A 22,439-nucleotide genomic window follows, 5' to 3' on the forward strand; every position below is an offset into this window, starting at 1 on the left:
AGAGTTAATTTACGCTGGTTAGTGAATTTGGTGTTTTTGGAGTTGAGGATGAAGGTAGTATGAAGTAAGGAACTGTTTTTGAGTATTAAATGTCATTTTAGTCTTAAATGATCAATATGAGCTAGTTATGGAGCTACATAATGTCTAATATGCTGAGTTATCTATTTGTAAATGGATTTTAGATCCTCAAAAGAGAACTATTGATATTCAAAGCTTAGGACTACATATTTGAACAAATTTTAAGATTGAATCATTTGGGTACGATTATTGGGAATCCTCCATAGTCTAAGCTTAGGACTACATATTTGAACAAATTTTAAGATTGAATCATTTGGGTACGATTATTGGGAATCCTCCATAGTATAGGTTTGTCAAATCGATGACAATCAGCTTGACAATAAGCTCAAAAAGCACAATTTGATAAAAAATCATCATCAGGTGTCCGTTAGGTCAAAGAGATCATGAATTTTACGATGACCTGGCATCAAAAAGGCATGATGCCACAATTTTAGTCTTCCGGCACACGAGCCACATTCTGGCACATTTCATGTCATCTGGATTAGAGGATATTCAGTAACATTAAAGCTTATGTTGGATTGACTTCTTCTAAACCTCATTTCTAACTCATGGATTGAGATTTCAGTACGAATTTCTAATCTGTTCTTAGTCAGAATTTCAAGCATCAAGAAAAAGGGGTTCAAACTTGAAGATAGTGACTCAATGACACATCACTGAGAACATGACTCATTTCTCTCACCAAAATACACACAATGACCCACAATTCTCATCATAATTGTCAATAAGTCCAATTAAAGTAGCGGAAACTTCCGAAAATATCAAAATTTACATCTCTCACTGCCATACCACAACAAGTATCTCGCCTAGTTATTATTAATACACATATTTTTTTTCCTTCTCGGGCACACTCGATCACACTCGATGTAGTGTGCGCGCAAACAACGACGATGACTCTCTTGACGATGTAGAAAAAAAAAAAGCCTCAGCCAGTGCTTTTTTTTCATATTATACATGTTCATTTCATTAACTTAAGTTATATATTCATACATACATGAGTCTCTGTAGTTTCATTTGCTTTTTCTTTCTTAAATCCCAAACCGACTTTATTAAATGATCATGATAGATTTTAAAAAACAGTAGAGAGTTGATCGCTGAGCATCAAAGATACTAAAACGGAATAAAAAAAAAATTTTTTTTCTGCAACGTTCCGGAATTTTTTTTTTTGTTGCAAATATTTTTGTAGAGAGTTTTTTTATTTTACATTTCTCGGACTCGAAGTCGAGGAAGGGATATAAAAAGTTTAAAAAATTTAAAATAAATTTTGAAAAAAATATAAATTATAATTTACAAGCAGTTAAGTGAAGAGAAAAGAAAAATAATCACATACATATATGCGCGAGTTGAAAAAAAAAATAATAAAAAAATATAAAATAAGGCATTAATTTAGTGCCAATTGTGGGGCAATTAAAAGCGAGATCTAATGAATGTTAAAAGGAGGTAATTTAGACGTGGTGCGAAACGAGTGCAAATTAGATTATATTTGATTTGATAAATTATTAATTTTTTGCTGCACGGTCAGTGCTTATAATTTTGTGTATGTGAAAAAGTAGCAGCAACAAGCAGCAAGAATGATTGTTATTCAGAGACGGATGACATCGCTGTTTATCGAGTTTACTTAAGAATGTGAATCGAATTATAAAGTTATTACGAATTATTCGAAGTGCCGAAAATTCATTTGAAATTTACCAAAAAAATAAAAAAGTTTTAAAAAATTTCGGGTTGACGGTACCAAAAAAAAAAATATAAAAATAAAAATAAAGACGGAAAGAAAAAGTGAAACGATTTAACAATTTAAATATTTAAAAGGTGATTTTTTTTTCACTATAAGCTTTACAAAAAACGACTTTTCTTTTTCCCGTTGGCACATTACGAAAACTCGAGTTCGCCTAGAGTGAAAGAGAGAAGTTTCCAAGGCAGCAGCAGCAGCAACAACAGCAAAAAAAAAAATAACAATAATAAATAACACATTGAAATGAAATGAAATTGATTAAAAAATGATAAAAACTTGAATGTTGGACATAAATACATAGTCTGTGTGTATATGTGTGTACGAGTGTCAGTGCCTCTCACGAGTGGAGATGTGAAAAAATAAAAAAAAAATGTTTATAGTCGTTACAGCTGATAAGAGACAAACGACAAAAAAAGAAGCACACATTTTTTTTAAGACTTGGACTCTAAATACTGTGATTATTAGTGCCGTCGGGCTCAGTAGAGCAAGTGCAACCTGCTGTGAAATTGATTCCGCCCGAGAAACAAGCAAAAGGAAAAGAAAAACAGAGCGCCGTTTTGTGTATTGAGAAGCCGTGTCAGAAAAGAGAAGAAGTAAATAATAAGAAGAAAATACATGAAATTCAATCAGAAAAAATATATACACAATATAGAAAATGTTTACTCCTTTAATGAACGAAGCTAAACTAAAAGTGTTTTTTGTTGGAATATACAATAACAATAATAATAATAATAGTAATAAAGGCAATATTCATAATAGTCGTAAAGTGAAAGATCTGCATATGAATAGTCTATGTTGTTACCGCAAAAAGAGTAAAAAACGATTGCAAAACTATAAAAATGTACATTTATCAAGAGCAATATTAAAGAATTAATAAAATAAAAAGACATACATACATCACCCTGAAGTGAAGCCCAACTTAAATAATTGTATAGCATCAAAAGTGGCATTCATAACTAACATTATTTACCAATACAAATGATATTAAGATTCTCTCTTTCTTTGAAGATATGTAATGTGCATATTTGATCATTCACGGGATTTACTATTTATACTTACTGTAATATTATTAAGTGTGGAGAAGATCTTTAAAGTTATAAAATATCGTGTATTGTGCTGAAAAATAAAAAATTACAAGAAGAAGTGAGAAGAAAGAGATTTTTTTTTTATTTAAACTACATTAAAGTGATTGAAGCTGTTTGATTAAATAAAATCAACTACTTGAAACTCTTACGCTTTAGTGACCCTCAAACAAAGTGCCGAACAGTCTTCTTCAATCCTTGTTATTGAAGAAATAAAAATTTCTATATTTTATATTGATTTTTCAACATTCAACATCGTCATCAATTGTGGTTAGCCGCATCATTGTGTTATATTAACGATTTACAATCCAGTTGAGTGTGGCGATTTAAAGTGAAAAGGTAAGGGGCGACGATATATAAAAAGAGCTTTTATTTCTGTTGTCATTATAGATATTAATATTTTTACTTATAAGACATTCCATCCAGATTGTGTGGATTGGAAGATAGCTTTGAATGAATTTGATTAGAATTTTGAGGTTAGGATATTTTGAAGAAATTTGAGGTTAGGTCTATGAAGTTAATGTTTTGCTTTATAGAATCTAGATTAGACTGTCTAATGGAGGACAAAATACTCTGTTTAAAGGACACAAGACTCTATTAAGAGAACACATGGTGTTCAGATTCCATTAGGAATCCATATGCACTTGGTATAGTGTCTCGTGGGTCTATGGATCTATCTAGGATCAATTTCTTACTTACTTATTTACTTATGGGGATTGGAGAGACTGGAGTCTGACTCTGAAGCTAAATACTTTGCTGGCGTCCGAAAAGACTACCCAAACCACCTGGTCTGAAGGGTAGTTGCCCCACAATCACACTAGAGATGGTAAGGTTTGCAACCGACCATTTCCAAAATCAATTTAGATAAAGAAATCAACATAAAGCAACATGGACAAGAGTTTTCGATTGACTACTGCTAAAACTAAGACAATCCTTGCCTAAACTTAGAGCTATTTACATAGAATTGAAGTCTAACTTAGTAGACATCTATCCAGAGTTCGTTGTCCTCAGAATATTGGCAATCCAAGCAATCGACCTCAACAATCTATCAATAAATCCTTGAACTCATTGATTTACCTTCAATCCATACCACCCGTAATAAATCTCACAATATATTTATTTATGATAAATTGAAGCAAGAGACAATGATGAAGAATTATTGTAAATATTGGCAGGGTGTATGATAAAGATAGCGAGATGAAGAGAAAAAAAACTGGTAATATCTGGACTGTGGAGTTCTTTCATGATGCTCGCGGGCACTTACAATTCATATCATGTTTTATCCACACTCCAAACATTCTTTCAACATCTCGTATGTACTACATAAAGAATTTGCCTCTTTTCCTTTTTTTTTTCTTAAACTTCTCATTTTTCTGCGCTCGCGATGAAAGATATCGTTTCTATGTGCGTAAAATTACTAATGAACGACATTCTTTCATTTTCATTAATTTTTAATTTTTTTTTTGTATGAATCTGTAATTTTTTTCATTGTTAATTTTGTCTTCCTTTCCGTTCCATGAATGGGTGACTTTTATTCATGTACGAGAGTTGAGATGGATGGTTGATATTGAATTTGATTGACAAAATGTCGTTTGAGGGCATTGGATATTGGAATTGTTAATGATTTATTGAGAAGCTGGATGGTTATTGAGAAGCTAGATGGTGAATTTGATGGTTTTGATTGTTGTGAATGGTAGAATTTGGAGGTTATGGTAGCTATTGGGTATATCTTTCTAATAGACCATTTCGAATAGCACAAGTCGGTTATTCGATCTAATACCCGATGTCAGGACAGTGTGACTCTGGAATGGTTGAGGATTTGAACTCGGTGCCAAGTTAGAGTAACGCTGCCCTGGGGGCTAGAATTGTCGATTGATCGATTAACCAATTTGTCATTTGAATTTCTTAGTCATTTTGGTGGGAATCGAACTATATTCGGCTTAATATGATCCACAAGCCATAGTTCTATCCGAACAAATAAGAATCATGTTCATGAGAATGCTCACCAAATGGCAAATCCTGCTTTATATTGACTAATTTAGAAGTTTACTAATCAGGAGGCTCATTTTGGTCAGTGAAGTCACGAGTACGCTCATTTAAGAGAGTATTGGCTAATTGTCTCTTATGACTAGCATAGATCATTCTGTAATAATGTCTAAAATCATGCCAACATCCAATACTTCAATAGACTACTAAGTTTTAAATCACCTGATCAAATGACATTATTATCCACAATACTCAACTCAATATCTCAAAGCAATTCATTCAACGTATCCACAAGGGACAAAAAGTCCCAAGACTCAATCAATCAGCGAAATAAAAAATTATCATTAATTTGAACAATAGTTAGGAAAAAGCGCTAAAAGAGACATTTTCATTGAAATTCCAATGCACAATGTGGAAAAAAATAATAAAATAAAAAATAAAAAAAACAAAAGTCATAAATTTAAACAACCTTAAAATTGACCATCAAATCAACCGTAGCGGAACGTAAATGCAATTGTTTTGCTAATGGACTCACAATGTGCTCAAAGATGATCTCTCTCTTTGTCGAAGAAGGTAATTCAAAATAATATATATGAAAAAAAATAAAAAATATACAGAAGAAGATCGAGAATTGCCGCAGTACATTCATCCTTTTGTGTGTTTAATGATGATGTTGTTTGAGTTTCGAATTGATTTTTTTTATTATTCCTTCCTTACCCTTTACTTCTCTTCCATCTCTTCAATATTATTATACATCTACCGCTGACTGCCGCACTTTTATTTAAGAAAAAAATGCTTTGCAATCATGTCCATTTTTAGGCCAAAATAAATATGTGTGTGCACTGGATTGGCAGCAATTTGAGATACTTAGCGCATGCATGTTTTTTATTAATGCAAGTCTGTTGCAAAATGTCTTTGCGAGGCTGTTTGCGATCAGTTTGGGGCTTTTTGATTGATATTTAATTGTAAGGAGATTGGATGATGGAAATGAGATTTTGGATTTGGTGCTTAAGAGGGCATGGGAAGATAAGTTATGAGGAATAGTAAGAAGTTCCAGGGTTAGATGTGGAACAAAATGCAATACAGTCATTAATATCCCGAATTGGTAAGGAACTTTGAAGGATAGAATCAGCTTAAGCTCCTTAAGCTTCACGCCGCGGTTTAGCCAAGTAACTAACACAGATTAGTCTTGATTTGGGACATGGTCTTGATTAAAAAACTGTAAAAAATTCAAATTATAAAAGTTCGTTAATTTTTCAAATTCATAAAATCCGTTAGATTTCAAAAAATTAATTGAAACTTGAAATTACAGTTATTTGGTCTAACTGCTTAATATGTATATTGACTAGATCATTAAATGATATAGTCAAAGCTGTTTACTGACTAGATGATTAATTATGTGAGTACAAGACTCAATGACTAGCTAACTGTGTGATACATGAATAGATGATTTCAATGTTGTACATTATTCATACAAAATTTGTTGACATTAACAAGCTTCTAGAGATTTCGAAGTCTAAAAATGCGCTCTAGTCACTAACTTTCTGAAATTTTTCCAATTTTTTAAATACTGAATTGTAAAAAAAATGAAACATTTTTCAAAAAAAAAAAAAAAATCATTTTACAATCGCGTATATAAATGTATATAGAGACACAGCAAGTGAGTGAGTAAGGTATAGAGTCAAACATTCCACCTGAGCTTCAACTCGTCTCACAAACAAGTTGATGCGAAGAAGAAAAAAAAAGATACAAAATAAAAATGAATTGAATGTCGTTTTGTAAGATTGAGGAGAAAAAAAGGAGTTCAGAATTGAATGAAAGAAAGATGCCATCCATCAATCAGATTATTTTAACCATCCGCTTTGTTCACTTTTCGCCAGTTGTAATTTTTTTTTTTTTCATTATCAACTTTTAAATTCTTTTTTTCATTCACGAGAAGAAATGCAATTGATATTGAATGGAGAGGAGAGAAAATAATATAAATCAACATTATTTCATTGATTACGTGCGTTCAAGTACGGTTGATTGTAATTATCAAGAATTATTTGATGTGTTTCATTCAATTCTTCAATGTCATGTTTGTTTTTATTTGTTGGATGGAATTGGCTCGTAATTAAAAATTTTAATTGTAAATTTTGAGTTTTCTTTGAAAAAAAAACTTAAAGGAATAATTTTAAAATTTAAATTTTGGTTGGTTTCTGAATGAAATTTTTTCGAGGAGGTTTCTTGAACTTTTCGAGTTTTTTGCCTGAATTTTTTTTTAATTTAAGAGAAATCAAATTTTAAAAGATTAAAATTTTGTTAAAATGTTGGAAGCTTTTGATATTTTAAAAGTCTTTAAAGAGTTTAATTTTTAAAATTTTGTTTAGAAATATTCATTTAAATAATTCTAATTTCTGAATTGTTCAAAACCTTTCTGAAAGTTCAAATCTGAAAAAATTTTAAAAAGGTTTGAAAATTCAAATTTAAAATATAAATTCAAAAATTTGATAAAAATTCAAATAACGTTCAAATTTTAAATTTTTTGAAAATTGAAAATTAAAAATTTTTGAATTTTAAAGTTCAAAATTTTTAAATTGAAAAATTCAAAATTTTTATATTTTTATTGAAGTATTACCAAAAAAATCTTAATTTTTTAGTTTTTTTGACTGGATGTGAGTCCATTGTCGTGCATATCTAAGGCTGGCTTTATCTTTTGCAACTTTCTGTCTGTCTAAAAATGAAACAATATTCAAAATTATTACCTTAAACAATTCAATTTCAAAAAATCCGTTGAAAATCTCAAATTAAAAAATAAAATACTCAAACACAATAAGTCATCTAGAAGAGATAAATTAAGCAAAAGAATTGCCATTTAAAAACAACGTTGTTATAACGTTGATATTTAAAAAATGCGAGGAAAATCCATGAATAACTTGAAGTACACAAAGTGAGTAAGTGAGAGAGAAAGAAATGGTTAAAAAGAAGAAAAGAAATATCAAAGAAGCATTGTCTCATTTCTATGCACACATTCTTGTCACGATCATGATAATAAAAAGTGTACAAGTCAGTTTGAAAGAAAATTAAAACGATGAAAAAAAAAAACATAAAATTTTTTAATTCATTTCATTTAAAAGCACTGCTTCGCTCTTTCTCCTGTTTCGCTGTATTTTCATGTCATCATTTTTTTTTTCTTTCTTAAAATGAGACTTTTTTATATATTTTTTCGCATTGCATACAGCATTCAGGAATTTAAATAAATTTTCAGCAGCGCAAAATGTTGAAGTGATTTGAGATTCAATAACATACTACTTACGGGCATACATTTTTATTTACTATATGCAGATATATTTATGTGTATTGACTTTTATGTCATTTAGAGGTTCCATCTGTGCATTTAAATCCACTCCATAGTCATTTAATCTGGAAATATTGAAAATTTCAATTTTAACGGTCATTTCAAATTCAAAAATTCAGCCAACTTCAAGTGGTATAAAATTCAAATTCAAAAGGTCGGTTGAAACTTAAGATGACCCAAATTGTATGCATTCCAATTGGAATTGCAGCAGTCTAGACTAAACTTGATATATCTTTACAATCTCAACCGAAAAAACCTCATGTACCGAGATATTTTTACAGAAATATTTAATTGATTAATAAGACTTCTCCACAAAAGTCTGTCATCAAAGGAATTGAAGCCCCTAAGATGAGTCTCATGATACTCTTATAACATCAAATGTGAAGCGACGAACTGAATGATGTTGATGATGGTTAAAGTTTCATTTCGTAAAAAATATATATTATATGATTACGCGTGGGCTGATGACTCAATTAACTCTATATTCTCACTAAATACATGACCTGCAATATGCAATGTGATAGGACATAGGAGACTTATTGGATTCAATAGTAAATAATAAATTATGGACAAACAAATCGCAGCTTTGCAGTTTGAAATCTTAAACTCTAAACAAATAGTAATAAATTAACATAAATTGAGCGAGAAGAAATAAAAAATAATAAATTTATAATGAATTTGTGCCAGCAAGTTAATAGTTAAATTAATTCAGCTTTTATGTTTGCTCTGCCATTTTGATGGAATTGTCGTGCAATAAATTTATTCAATTAATTGCATTATTTGCATATCAAAACACCTTCTATGCATAATGTCAATACACATGGAGAGCACATGACAGTTGTTTAATTCCTACCGTTTAGGGGGGAGTCTCCGCTTGTTACGTTTAGGGGGAAGTCTACACCCTCCCCTCGTCCATTCAGGATTATCCGGGCATACTTTGTATGCTCATCAATCAGTCGAAATGGTTTTTCGAATCAAAATGTCTGACATAACCTCAAATTTACCACTCCAAAAGACATCACTTCCGTACAACCCCCAAAAATTCTCACTTGAATTTTCTTGAAAAATCCATGAACTAATTATGAAGTATTTTGTGTATGAAGAATGAAAAATTAGCTCAAAATCTGATTGCTGGTCGTGGGCTGCTTGTTGTCTAGAATGAATGAATGGTTGATTGTGGACTTGTCCGTGGTGTGTAGATGTCTAGATTTCAAAAGGTTTGCTGCATACTTTTAGGTGTTCAGTTCAAATTTATTAAAATTCTTGATTTGAATTCCAATTTCTTAGTTATCAAGATATTCAAAATTTAATAGCTCGATAGACTCAAAGACTGGTTCATCACATGATCAACATTTTCATTGTCTTAATTTTGATAGTGATTCAGACTGGAAAATTGACATATTTTCCTGTTTAACCAGTCTTTTTTTGAAAATAAAAAAACTACTGTACACAAGCATTGGAAACATCTGCGGTAATTTTGGAGGAAATTTATGAGATTTTACAGCATGCGGTATGTTCTGAGATTATTCGCGATCGATGCCGATTATGAGTCATCGTTTTGAGAAATAAGGCAGTGATTTTATGGTGAAATATGAATTTTGAAGGAAATATGATCGGATTTTTCACTTATTTCCAGAATTTTATTGATTTTGGCAGCATGCAGCATCTCAATGAGTTTTGGAGGCGAAAGAGGACATTCACAAATCTTCAGATTTTGCCCGATCCTCAATCAAATCCGTAGTTCCCTAAAACAATAAAATCTTAGAACAACTCATATAATCAATTCCTAATCTTATGAATATTCAAACAATATTGAGTCATCGATGAATACCTGACAGACAGCATATAACCAATAATATACCCCACAGATCATGACAATCCTCTATCTCAGACTAACACAATATCAAGCTCTTCAGTGACATTGTCAAAAGAATCATCAAGAAATAAGAATAAAAATTGTCAATTTAAAAGCATTCTTTTATACGCATAAACACAGAACAAGCAGTAAGCTTGATACGATTGTGATGTCAATTACGTATATAGTCAGACTGTCATAAAGTTTTATATATGAAATTAGGATTTTTTTTTTTGAATAATCAGTTTATTTTTAGAAACATTATTGCTAATATTATATTAATAACAATAATCGTGTTGCCATTTGATAAATATCCAATAAATGAATCTCTATGGAAAATTTTTTAGCGCAATTTTGGAAGGAATGTAGCTTAATAATACACTTTGTTCGGTCGGTCGGATGCTAAGTAAAAACTTGCTAAAAACTTAAAAAGTAGACATCGAGAGCTTGGATTTGCTGCATTAGTTCTGTTCTATCAAGTTGTTGGCTGTTAGGGCATTGAGCAAGTTTGAGACAATTTCTAAATACTATAATTAATGAGTTTTTGATTTCAATACAAAACGTAAAAAAACGCGTGGAAAAACTTTTTGCGGGAAATTTTTAAAATTTTCTAAACCGTTAGAAAGTTTGAATTTCAGAAAACTGTTATATGGTAAAATTTTCAATATGAATGATGTATTATGGGTTAGGAAGTGACATGGATCCTATTGGATCATACTCTTTAGGTCAAGGGAGTGATCTAGATCCTACTGAATGTTATGTTTGATATCCAATTAGTCAAAAATGCGCTGAAGTCGCACGATAAAGTCGAGTACTTTATCGTGTTGTTCTGATCATCTCGTCGATGAAAACATCCCAGTGAATCGGATGTATGGATAAAAAAATAATATTTTTAATCATTTCATTAAATACGGCGATATATAAAATACAATAAAAAGACATTGTGTCCATTCACGGATTTTTTTTTACTTCTTCTTCTCATATTCTTTATATTTTTTTTTGTCTGAAAACCAGGTGCTGAATGTCATAAATCAGCATCCAATAAAAGAATCTTTTCTACGTCACAAAGAATGTGATCAAACGTGTTTCTCTCTTATTTGTGCAAAAAAAAAGACACATATAATAAATTTGAAATATTACATTGTCGCTCGAGTAGGTTTTTCTTCTTTTGCAACATCCTGGTTATATTTAAGAAGAAATATCGTATATACTTTAATTGAACATTGATTGTTGGAGGCTTTATTTTGGTGAATGAATTTTTTTATTGCCTTTATGGTCAAGTGATTTGACAAAAATTGCTTATTATTTCCAAGTATCATTAATTATGTCACTAAATGCTCATTCTTAGCTTTTGTTTTTACAGAGTGAATTGAAGTTTATGTTCATTGAATGATTGGTTAGATTCTTTAAGCGGTTGACTGACTTAATCGCTTTATATACCTCATGACGTATATTGTTGTTATTAATGAGTGCTTGGTGATGTGAGCTAATGAGAAAAATGTGGCTTGTTGAGTTATTTGATTAAGTATGAGGCCCTTGGTATGGAATTTTAAGCTTTTATCTCTTAATTGATCTGTTTTGATGTAATTTTTTGGCTTTTATTGGTCATTCTATTAGACATTTGCGGAAATTATACTTAAAATTCCAAAGAATCTGTTCAACTTCTAACCAAGATGTGAGAATGAGGCTTAAGTGTCAATTTAAGATAGTATGAGCAACCAGTGTGCCGTGGTTTACCACCGAATTGTCCCGTAACTCTAAAAAAGGTTTTCCACCACTGATCTAAGCCTTGATTCCAATCCTAGCCCAACAAAACCTCAATCTAAAGGCATTCACAAAAGAATTTATTCTCCTTTCACTTCTTCACATATTTTTCTTATGGTCAGTAGCATCACTGATAAGAGGAATAGTTCACCACATAGTAGATGTTGAGTAGAAGAAAAAGAGAAGTCGAGAGACAGAGCGACACGTAAGAAATATAAAAAAATAATAATAATAAAATATGCACACGTATATATGTTTTATAAGTTTTTATGAAAATATTCAGATCAAGTTAAATCTTGTTTTATTCGCATTGAGTATGGAAAAAAAATGAAATAACTTTAAAGAAGTAGAAACCATCTCAGTCGACCGCAAGCACGTCTTCATATACGGAGTAAAATGATATTGGTATAGGTATATACACATTATTACTCATTATTATTATTATTATATTTTTTTTTCCTTTTTCTTCTCAATATCCACATTTCGAATACTTTCAAGTCCATTTGGCATGTGCAAAGAAGCTCAAAAGAAAAGAATTGATGAGTAAATGAGAAGCAATGACAATTCGATAATGAAAAGCAGATTCGAATCGCTTATTCATTAATAGTGATTCCGAGATCCGAGGTTTTTGAGGGAACTCTGAGAAATCCTTGATCTAAAGTTCAGGATTTCAGCTGAATTCAGTCATTCTAGCAAATTTAGTCAATTCCGCTGAAATCAGCCATATTCAACTGGATTAGGATGATTTAGCTTATTTCAGCCAATTCAGCTCAGGACAGTTAATTCAGCAGAGTTTAGCAAATTTTGCTGAGTTCAGCAGATTCAACTAAATTCAATCAATGAAGCTAACTTCATATAATTCAGCTGAGTTAAGCAAATTCTGTCGATTCAGCCAAGTTCAGTCAATTTAGCTGAATTCAGCGAATAAGTCAAATCAATCCAAATTCAACAAACATAAATTCAATCAACATCAAGTGCTCAATGAGTAAACGCGGCATTAAACAGCCTAAAGTTGATTAACATGTAAATGTATTATCCGAGCACGTGCCTAGTCGGAAAATCTAGCAAATATTGACATCTCATGAATTTTTGACAGTTTCAATATCACGTTTAGCATACATAAGGTTAGATCGATATAACAAGTTTCTGCCAGATCAAACAAGAGAGTTAAAAAAAATCCAAATATTGCTAGTTTTTTTTTTACCGATCAACGACTGGAATCTCTAGTCTACATTAATACGGAATGAAATGAGAAAAGAAATTATTTAATTAATATCTTTTGATTTACTCATTCATATACGTGTTTGCTCAACATTTAAAAGAAATAAAAAAAAAGACGACGACGGAGATGAAAAAAGAAGAAAAAAAAATAAATTGTTGAATTGTTGATTTTTCATTACTATGCCACTGCCACTGGAATTAACGAAAGCAAATCTTTGTATAAAAATGACAATTAAACAGTCTTCAATTCTTTTTTCATCTCTTTCTCTCGTTCAGAATCACAAAAAAAGCAAAAAAATTATTGCTTTTGTTGGAACTGAAAAGAAATTCGATTCATTTGACCATTTCAAATAGGAAGCATGTCTTGAAATGGAAGAAATACCATGAATTCCTGCCACCGTGTATCTCTATGAAGCTTTTATTAACATTCAATCTCTTTCATCCACACAACAAATTAGGTCTCCGTGCCCAGTTAAAGAAATCACTGATTTACACACTTTTTCTCGGCTCTCGGACGCATTTGAGGCGATTTTAGTGGTGAAAGAAAAGAAAAAAAAAATAATAATAATAATTTCAAGACAAACGAGGCAAGAGACCTCGTCAAACAGGTTTACGCATAGAATTCACCTTTTAGTTATCACACATTTTTTTTGCCTAAACATCCATCGGATGGTAAGCGAGAGAAAAAGAAGAAGGGAAAAAAAATTATTATATTTTTAAGAAATAATTACGTTGGAAAGGTGTGAAAGTAAACAAGTCTCTTTTAATAACAATAAATATTGCTTTGTTACTGTCTTCGGTTCATAAATATGAAAATAGATTCTGCACAGTATATCACAGGAAATTCCGATTATTGCCAATAATTCAATTGTTTTATGAACAGCATATTTTTTGTTATCTTTTCTTTGGTTTTATGAGGTTAGAGATTATTGTCTAAGCTTGGTTTTGGAAATTTTCTGCTGGAAGTGCTGGTACACACGTAGTCTTGATGTCTCTTGAATAGCAAACTCGGCTCCAGGCCGGAGTGACTCTGACTTGATGTTGGATTCGGTGTATATCTGATACCATGTCACAGTCACGCGGTTTGACTCTGACTTGACGCAGGGCTTGGTTTAAATCTAGCATCACACCAGATTCACACCAGCCTGGCATCTGATTTTGGAGAAAAAAAAAAATAAAATAACTCAACAAATTACCAACCGTAAATTTTCATTGAAGAAATCATTAATAGGATTCGAACCTGAATCTGTTGCATCTTACACAGATTACCAAACGATTGAGCCACTCAACTCAATTCCTCATTCTACATCAATTCAACTAAAAATTCCAACTCTATCCCCCAATAATCATCAATGACAATCTAATTTGAATTTTAGTCACAATCCTTATTAATGAATTCATTGACAAAATTTCCCCAAAAAATGCGTTTTTTCCCATCTGTTTAAATATTCACTTACCTGTTCCATCCAGATATATAAAATTATATTTTTTAGGGGAAGTGCAAAAAGTGTTGTAATAATATTATTTAAAAAGAATAATAATCTATCCTGAAAATATTTTTAATACTTCCTTTTTGGCCAAAATGAATCAGACTAGTAAGTAAAGTTTTTAAAATAAGAAATAGAATCTACACCTCCTCCAGCCATGTTTCTGTATAATTTAATAATATGTTTCATGTTAATTTTTATATTTTGTTTGTAAATTAATGAAAGTTTCGTAGATTGACGAAAAAATTACAGAAGTCCTCGTGTTATTGATCGAGGGACTTAAGCGCATTTTTGTCCCAGCGATCAGTAATTGATTAATAAGTCACTTCCAGACCCACAAAAATGAGATCCAGGAAGATCGTGGTCACGTCTAGACCTAAAAACCTAGATCCAGGTTACTTCCAGACCTAAAACACAAGATCCAGTAAGATCCAGGTAACTTCCAGACCTAAAAACCAAGATCCAGTAAGATCCAGGTCACTTCCAAAGCTAAAACCAAGATCCACTAAGATCCAGTTCACTTCCAGACCTAAAAACCAAGATCCAGTTCAATTTCAGACCTAAAAACCAAGATCCAGTAAGATCCAGTTCACTTCCAGACCTAATCCTGAAAAAACCAAGATCCAGTAAGATCCAGGTCACTTCCAGACCTAAAAAACAAGATCCAGTAAGATCCAGTTCACTTCCAGACCTAAAGCACAAGATCTGGTAAGATCCAGTTCACTTCCAGACCTAAAACACAAGATCCAGTAAGATCCAGATCACTTCCAGACCTAAAACCAAGATCCAGTAAGATCCAGTTCACTTCCAGATCTAAAAACCAAGATCCAGTAAGATCCAGTTCACTTTCAGACCTAAAACACAAGATCTAGTAAGATCCAGGTCACTTCCAGACCTAAAACACAAGTCCAGTAAGATCCAGTTCACTTCCAGACCAAAAACACAAGATCCATATAAAACTTCCACAAATTTAAGAACTTAATCATTTAACGGATTTTCATAATTCAAACCTCATAACGGTAAAAAAAAATTCAAACATTGTTCAGTAAACACTGTAAAAACATCGACAAACATTGAAAAACACTGTAAAACAATGAAAAAACGTGTTATTGTTTTTGTTGTTGTTGTATATGAAAATGAAAAATTGTTAATTATAGTATTTATGCTTTGATTTGAAACTTTTAAATGCCCGGGGCGCCAATAACTTTATGGAACTGATCTTTTAAAACCATTCCGAGCTCTCTGCGATGTCTAGATAAAAAGTTTTTAATGACAGCCGAACGAACGAACGACCGAACGAACGACCGAACGAACGAACGACCGAACATTGTGTCTTATTAAGCTACCTTTTTGAAAAAAATTTCAAAAATGTGCTAAAAAGAGAAGAGTTTATAAAATTTTCAAATTTTCCATGTGATCATTTTCATTCCTAATCACCGATTAATGGTAATTAAAATCATTTACAAATGGCTTGTTTTGAGTAAGTCGTAGATGTTTAAATGTTCTTCTCTTTCATTTTTTAATATCATCATGATCTTTTTATCCATAAAGCTAAGTATCACGCCATTAAAGTCAGTCAATTTAATTAATATGCTTATAAATTTGACTAATTGTTTATTTTATACGCTGCGTTGAAATTTTTCATCTCTCTCTTTATCCACATACTTCTTCAGTTCCTACATACGTTTTTTTCTTCAATTTCCAAAACGGTGTGTTTTATTTGAGAAATTAGAGAAATGAGAGTGATCATAAATTTATTCGAAAAGGAAATCATAATTTTAAAGTAGTTTGGTTGCCTTCTGTTTGCCCTTTTTTTTCGTTCTATTTTTGGTGTGTAAGACTATCGCATCATTCGCTTACCTGAACATGATTGCAAGTTATACACAGTTCTTTTTTCAATGCAGCACTGTTTTATGAATTGCTGTTTGATGGTCGTTTTGAGTTAGTGACTGGAATTTAATTGTTTGAGTAGCTTCCTCGATTCATAGATTTTTAGACTTAAAAGGGACTTTGAGACTGGCTTGATCTATCAAAACCTTAATTCTTGACATTCCTCAACTCAAGAAAAATGCGCCTTAAATCCCAAAAATGTTCTAAAGCCTCTCCAACTCATAGCAGTTCTGTTGTTATATCGCGCTCCGTTACACGTTTCATTCCATATTTTTTTAGTGTTGAATATTTATAAAAATGTGTTTTTTGTTGTAAAACAAATAGAAATGTCGTTAATTAGGAATATTTTCTGCTGGTTTCCAGAGAAATTTCTTATGGATCGTTGGCTTGTCTTTTGGTATATCTTTCATTTTTCTCTTGACCCTCAAACATGTTCATGTAACTTAATTGTTTTTTTTTAAAAAAATACTTTTTTATCTTTTTTTATACTTTTGATGCAAGACAATTTTCAACTGAATGCTTCGCTTCCTTTCACCTTAAACACAAATGTATGTAACTATAGGTCGATCAGTGGAGAAAAAAATTCCAAAGTCCATTTATATCTGCTTTTTTTTACAACTACTGTTGTGTACGGAGTTTCCTTGATTGTATTTTGTCAGTTTTAATTGACTAGTTGTGACTAGTATTGTCTTTTGAATGCTGTGATAGCTTTGAGATTCAGACAAAAGCATCTTAAGGGTTGGGCTGAAGAAATTGTGTTAATTTAATTTATGAACATTTTTGCAAAATTTCTTGCATATCGTATCTCACACCCGCATACAATGTAAGTCAGAGTAAATTGTGGTCCAGTTCATATAATCTAGAATGAATTATAGTAAATTACAAGAGAAAAGAAGAAAAGATCAGAAGTACGAAAGATTACTGCATGTTAATAAAAATAAAAGAAAAAAAAAAATATATACTCAATCTCTCTTTTCTCGTAATTTAGTGAGTGTTTGTAATAAGAGATTGAACACATGGCTAGCAAACATATATCCATTCTGTCAACAAACATCTTCGACAGTACAAAAAAAAAAGTGATAAGCAAAAAAACGAGTACGAGATCTTAAATGTGTATGAAAAGTTTATACTTCTAGTCTCATCACATCATTTTAATTAAAATTTACAATTTTCTTTGAATGCGCTTTGTGTGTTTATGCAAAAAAACTAAATGTTTAAATATATAAATGTACTCAGTATATACTCATTTTTTTCGGTGTATCCAGTACGTCTACTTCAACTACACGTTGTCATGCAATTAAAAATTAAATTTATTGTTCCTTGCAATATTTGAAGCGAAAATAAAGAAAGGCAAGACTTTATGTATGAGTTGTGAAGTATTTTTAGTTTTGACAGCGTGCTTAAGCGAGTTACTTGCTGGTTATAAGGATTGAATTAAAGTAAAATTGTGTTTTTTGCAATAATAATGAGTGTTTTTTGTTTAATTGTGAATTTTAATACTGTAATTTTGGCTTGATTAATGCTTTGTTTTACTTACTCAGTGTTTTGACTTACTATATCCATTTAAATCGCTTTAAATTGATTAATTTGTTATTTTCGAGTTGAAATTCACTTGAAAATGAGAAAAATATCAACTGAGCAATATGTTTGCTCAGAATTAAGCAACTTGCTTGGATAAATTTGAGCAACATACATTTTAAATCCTAAAAGTCCGTTAAATCTTATTTCAATCTTTTGGACTGTTATTACAATGTTTTCAATATTATTCTTGGACATAAGAGATGTAAAAACGGAAGTTTATCTAAATACTACAAGATTTAACCAACAAATCCTTCCAAATCCCCACAAAAATTATAATTTTGTACTTGTCATTTCAACCTCTTTTCACAATGTACTGTTTATAATACAAATATGTGGAGAGATGTTTGTACTTTTGTGCATATATGTGTATAGATGTATCTATATACATAAAAAAAAAGTTTGAAATTTATGAAGCTACTGTTGGAGAAAAACCAGAAATAAAATAAAAACGACTCTGTTTTACCCGTTATTATTGGAACCAAAAATGACAGTCCAACTGGCTATACGAATATAAATTTCGCAACAAATCCGTAAAATGCTTCCTTTACGTCACGATGGTGAATATATGACTTGGAAGATAGCGAGGAGAGGAAGAAGAAGAAAAAAATATATAAAAATTAAGATTCAAGTTAGGCTTATTCAAATGTAGTACACAGTTATCGAATATCATTTAAATCACAAACGGTGAACCACAGTCAGCAGTCAGTATATGTGTACGCAAATCAGTTACAGCTCAAGGCAGTTTATGAAATAAGCACAAACAAATATCTTTTTTATACGTTTTTTTCTCTGATATTACATTCCATGCCCACTTAAAGTATTCATATGGACTTCTCGCATTTCTTTTTCTTCATAAAATTATATATATTTTTTTTCAATGTCTTTTTGTTGGCAATTGTGTTGCCGGAGCCAAGCTGTCTGGTCGAGATTATTTTTCTGGTACTTAATATGTATATGCACACATACACACTCATGAAGATTTTGTCTCTATTGTAATTTTGATCTATGAATAATGACCTATGACATGTTTCTATTGTTAGTGATACAATATTCATTAGAAACGGAGATTCACACACAAAAAAAATGAGAAGAGATGTTCACATGTTCAGAAGTAGAGAAAAGGAAGAAAAGAATCATGAAAAGAAAAAAAAAAGTTGTTTTGAATAGAATCAATTGTCCATAAGAAGTATTAAGTGATCAAGAATAGAGAAAGCAAAAAAAAAGTCTTTTTCAAGAATCGAGTGGCTGTAAAAAAGGAAAAGAAAAACAAATTTTAAGCATATTCAATTGTTAATGTTCAATTAATTTCTATTGTAATGCTGCTTGGGACTCTTTTTTATATGCTGTATTGTGTGTTGTGGGTAATGTTACAACATTACAAAAGAAATTGATCTACCTACCTTGTAATGGTCACGTGTCATGCTGTAGACTGAGTTTGTTTTCTGTGGAAAATTGACTGTGAAAACATTGTTGTTGATGAACTGTTAGAAAGAGTTGATTGAATTTTGTGAAAAAATGGCATTGACAGTGAAACTTTTTGTGTGTGACAATTTGGAGAGAAGAATTTGTATGCGTGGAGAGACTAGGAAGCCGGAACTTATTGGATTTTGAGTTTTTTACGCTGATTTCGAAATGCTGTCGTGTAATTGTTACTAAGGTATGGGATATATGGAAAGCAGAGCTCGAAATCGACTCGGATTTGGTATGAAACATTCGATTCGACTTCGAGCTCTGATACTGAACCTCTATCTTCAATTACTCTAAAATTTTAATGTCTGGATCCTCTCTTTATCCTCTTATCGTTCCGATTGGACAAGATTCTATTGACTAATCATATATCTGATTCTAAGTACGGCAATTTGCATTCGGAAGGCATTATTCGTCCTTAGAACTAGACATACAAATTAGTCAAATAAAATCCTCTTATTTCCAGTATACAATCCCAATGTCTCGACATTGAAGTAATTTTGCTGACATAATTCGATAATCTAGATCCTTCTGAATGTCTGAAGATCCATAGAAAATCTCCAGATCCATATTAATGGCTACAACTCTTCTGATAATGTTTTCTCTTAGCTTATTACTTACAATCAATTAATTTGTAGTCTAAATTGAAGAATTCCTAGAAATTGATTAAGAATTGACCAAAAAACCACAATCAATACTAGAAATTCCACACATCCTAAATCCCACAAAGCCAACTTGACATATTAATCCAAAACAAATCTCAAACAACACAATTTAATAAACCTGCCATCCAAAAATCCACACATGTTCGTCCATAAACATGTCCGACAATTTTCGTTCCTTCCTAAAAAAAACCCATTCAGTCTGATTCTAAATTACCTTCAATTAACAGGAAGCAAATTTTACGAATGAAGGCTAATTAAAGCGGCATTTATTTGTGCTGTCATTTAATGTGTCTCTCAGCTGCATTCTGTTCACTTTCAGACATAACGACGTCCACAAAAAACAATGAAAAATCGTTTATTTTCTCAAAAAAGAAGAGTGAATGATGCAGTTAATGAACTATATATTTCTGCTAATATGATTTCTCAAATCGCAAACTTTGCCTTTGTTCTCATTACATTCAAATGCATCTCAAATTCTTATTTTTTGCCGCTAAGTATATCAAAGAAATTATCGAATTTCATTTTTCTTTATTAATTCATTACCCATTTGGTTCTCGTATTTGCTAAATGAGAAGAACATAAATTTTCATGAAGTTTTACACGACTTCATTGACCACCGAATGTCGTTTCAAATTTTCATTTCACTGCACAGTGGGCATATCAATGTTTATTCAAAATTAAATACAAGTCGGTATTTCCTTTGTACTGAAAATGTTTTTGCTCATTTTTCTTCTTCTTATTCTATGAAATAAGAATTGATGGCTGTTTTTTTATATATATATTGGAGATCAAAAAAATAAAGTATCAAATTACCAAAATAAGAGTTGTTTTGTGGCGATATATTCTGCAGCAATATTTCTTTCCTTGCTTCTGTGGTTAATTTGCAATCACTTACTTTGCGAGAATATCATTTCTCTTAGTTCTCTGCCTCTTTTGCGACAATTATACATTGTAAAACATAAATGAGAATTAAATTGAAATGAAATGGTAGAAATGATGTCTGTTGCTGATGGTGATTCACATTTATCATAGTCTTTAACCGTTACACATATCTTTTATGTGTAATTTTAATTTCCTATTTCATTTTTCATTTCTATCCATGTCTGAATATGATAGGTATTTATGTGATTTGATGGTTTGGTGTGGAATGTTGCTGAGTCTGAGGAGGTAACCTGGGAGAAATGGCTTTAACTTTGGGAATCATAGATTTTTTTAAGTGCAATTTGAATCTGGCTATGGTTCTGAGCTTAAGATAAGGTAGAAACAACAGCGCTGACCATTAAAGATGATTCCTTCAGAATCAAGTCTTTTTAATCCAATTCTGCCAATACAAGAGCAAAGCCAGAGTAGCCGAGTTGATAGCAAACTAATCAGTCTACTTTCGGCAGAGTGGGTTCAATTCCTACCAGATCAAGTTTTAAATCTAATTTTCGATTAATCAGACTAGAGATCTGCTTGAATCTTAATACAAATTAATAACAAATGTCATAAAGAGCATAGTAGGAAGGACTCGTGTGGCAATTTATCTGCCTATGTTATCCTTAGAATTGTATTAGCTCATTATACAACTAATAGTTCTAATAAATCAGTTTAAAATTGTAGGATTCTGCAAAGAGCCGCCGGTTTACATTCTATGCGCAGGTTTTATATATCTTATAGCCTTGTCTAAGGCAGCAAAACTGTAATTTTTGTCTTGAACTTGCAGTCTTGGACAAACCCTTAAAAATGTGCAAAAAATTAACAAAATTCTCAAAGCTAAATCACAGCTTATCCTCAAAATTTCTCTCAAACTTCCAATAAATTCCCAAAAAAATCCACAACAGAAAAAAATTTTAATTCCAACAAAAAAAATTATTTCCAACGCGATTAAGTCAAGAAAAGAAAAGAAAGAAAAATAAAATACAAAAAAAAAAAAAAACGGGAAAAAGGCAATAAATATTGTGCGATGTAATAGTTTGCCGTTGATGATCGACTGCTGTTGGAGTCCAAATGTCTAGTAGCTATTATAAGCTGTTGAATGACCTTGTTGGTTATAATGGAATTGCGGAAGGCTACTCAATATGTAGACGCGCGCTATCTCTTTCACAGTCAACACATAACATTATATTGTAGTGTGTTAATTTATTCATGGAATGTTTGCATCTTTTTTTTTGTTTCGTTGTTGTTGGGCTATTATTCCATTTAATATGCAAATCAGACGTGATGATTTGGTTTAAAATCTCTTTTTCATCTCGTTTTATTTGGAGCAAGTGCAATGATGATGAATTGATTTTTTTTGGGGTAATTGATGGGTGAAG

The 22,439-nt window shown here is 31.3% G+C and overlaps 1 protein-coding gene across 1 annotated transcript in view; it reads left to right on the forward strand.

Annotated features, from left to right (window-relative positions):
• Window positions 1-614: 614 nt before the first annotated feature.
• dpp (decapentaplegic morphogen) overlaps window positions 615-22,439 on the forward strand; it is a 35,861-nt gene continuing 14,036 nt past the window's right edge. Inside the window, exon 1 of the mRNA XM_070653130.1 lies at window positions 615-3,228. The gene's annotated coding sequence lies outside the window, so the exon portion shown is untranslated. The remainder of the gene's footprint in view (window positions 3,229-22,439) is intronic.

The sequence above is a fragment of the Chironomus tepperi genome, unplaced genomic scaffold, assembly GCF_022539635.2.
Source record: "Chironomus tepperi strain 1889 unplaced genomic scaffold, CSIRO-AGI_Ctep_v1 contig_67, whole genome shotgun sequence".
Lineage (NCBI taxonomy): Eukaryota > Metazoa > Arthropoda > Insecta > Diptera > Chironomidae > Chironomus > Chironomus tepperi.